Here is a 2,531-nt window from a genome sequence, read left to right as displayed (position 1 = left end):
TGGACTAAATCATTGATAATTACGCTTCCTAAGAAAGGTAATCTGCAGCAATGTAAGAACTATCGGACCATAAGTCTTATAAGCCATGCAAGCAAGGTTATGCTTAAAGTTATCCTTAACAGACTTAGACCCCAAGCTGAGGAAGTAATAGCAGAGGAGCAGGCAGGGTTTCGAAATGGACGAAGTACAACTGAACAAATACTCAATCTCAGAGTACTAGGCGAGAAGTACAGTCAACACCAACAAGACATCTATCACGTTTTCATAGACTTCAAAAAAGCGTTTGATAGAATCTGGCATGACGCTCTTTGGGCCACTATGAAAAAGTATAACATGGGTCAAAAACTAATCCAAACCATCAAAGAGCTGTACACAAAGGCCAGCAGTGCAGTGCTAGTACGAGGTACAGTAGGGGAATGGTTCCACACTTCAGTCGGGGTCCGTCAGGGATGCCTTCTGTCGCCAACGCTATTCAACATTTATCTTGAGCGCATCATGTCCGATGCCCTTGAGCACCACACATGTTCGATTAGCATTGGAGGACGCACCATCTCAAACCTGAGATTCGCTGATAATATTGATGGTCTGGCAGGGTCAGAAAAGGAACTCTCAGAGCTTGTTAACAGCCTGGACACAACATCAGCCAAATATGGAATGGAAATTAGTGGTGAGAAAACAAAACTAATGACCAATAGTGACAAACCTATCCAGACAAAAATTACAGTAAAAGGAGAAGAACTAGAGACTGTAAAAAAGTTCAAATACTTAGGTGCAATTATGAGTGAAGAGGGCTCCAAGCCTGAGATCCTGGCACGCGCAGCAATGACGCTAAAAGCATTGGATAAACTAAAACCAATCTGGAGAGACAAAAACATTAGCATGAGGTCCAAGCTTAGATTCCTACATGCCCTAGTACTCTCCATCTTCCTTTACTCTTGTGAATCGTGGACGCTAAATGCAGAGCTCCAAAGAAGGGTGCAGGCAGTGGAAATGAAATGCCTAAGAAAAATCCAAAATCCTCGGGATAACTTATATGGACCACATTACAAATGAAGAGGTCATAAACAACATACGGCAATTTGGTCATTATGAAAGACTCCTAACAATAGTGAAGAGAAAGAAACTTAAGTGGTACGGACACGTAATGATGTCAAACGGGTTGTCCAAAGTCATCCTTCAAGGAACTGTAAACGGAGCCAGGAGAAGGGGAAGGCAGAAGAAAAAATGGGCAGACAACATTAAGGAATGGACGGAAAAGAGCTTTGCAGCATCCCTTCCGCTGACGCAGGACCGAATGGGATGGAGGAACCTGATTCACAGTGCCACCATGCAGCGCCCCCACGACCCGGGAATACTGGGTTAAGGGACCAAGCCGACAAGACGAAAGAACACTAAATGCTGTATCCACGGCAGAAGCCACGCGATCCAGTCGAAACCGGTAGAATACCGTCGTCTCTGAGCTATCATTTTCCCAAGCTACGAATGAACACTAATTGCCACTGTTATAGATTAATATTAACCGTACAAACTTGACTAATGACTATCAAGTTAACTGTTGCTTTCTTGGGCCGGTAAGCCCCAAAAACATTAGCGTCTGCCGGTAAAATCTGTTCATTTTATAATAATCGCTACAAAATCAGGTCTACTGATTTTTTTCAGGTCCGGTTTTTCTGGACTGGTCAAACAAACAAAAAAAACGGCTGTGTCCCGGTGTGACAGCGTTCTCGCCCCCCCGTGATCTCGCCCCCCCGGGGGCGAAATCACTAGCGATCTCGCCCCCCCGGGGCGAAATCACTAGCGATCTCGCCCTCCCCGACTAGTGATCTCGCCCCCCTACCTCGCCCCCCTTTAGCGATTTCGCCCCCCCCCAAAAAAAAACGGGTTTACATGACATTTTAGAAGTTGATTGGTATAAATCACAAAATGCAGTTTCAGAATGATGTAAGTACACGAGTTTGATACATAACTCCATTCATAGTATCAATATTGATGTAATTACATGGTAATAAGATAGTTGAACTTGTTTCAGACAAGGAGGGTTGGGTCCCTTGTATTCCCATTATTGCATTTACCTGAGTTTTGACATAAGATGTATTTCATTGCATTCACCTGTCCTCAAGCAACCTATATATCTCCAATATGAAGTCTCTACCATGAAGTGACCACAAAAGAACTATGTAATGTCTTTATTAATTATGCAAATATTAGGTATTAATTAGAATAACGCATATTTTGGTATATGCACCTAGCCAAGGGATATCTTCACCTCCAACATGACTGTTTTTTCTAGTATTTAGGAACTGATGCATTTACCCGTGTTTCTTAAGACTGGTACTTTACCACTGTTTGTGTAGCATTTAGCAACAGCTATATCAACTTGCGCGTAGATAGTGTTTATAATGAGAAACTATTATTCACGTGTGTTTTTGTTAGTGCTTTGGAAATGTTTCCAGCACAAGAAAGAAAACACTGTGACAAATTGAAAACATATAGCTGACGTATTCCGTACCATAGACGGTGTTGATTTATAC

The sequence above is a fragment of the Branchiostoma floridae genome, chromosome 10 (genome assembly GCF_000003815.2).
Source record: "Branchiostoma floridae strain S238N-H82 chromosome 10, Bfl_VNyyK, whole genome shotgun sequence".
Lineage (NCBI taxonomy): Eukaryota > Metazoa > Chordata > Leptocardii > Amphioxiformes > Branchiostomatidae > Branchiostoma > Branchiostoma floridae.
This window is presented reverse-complemented; position numbering follows the sequence as displayed.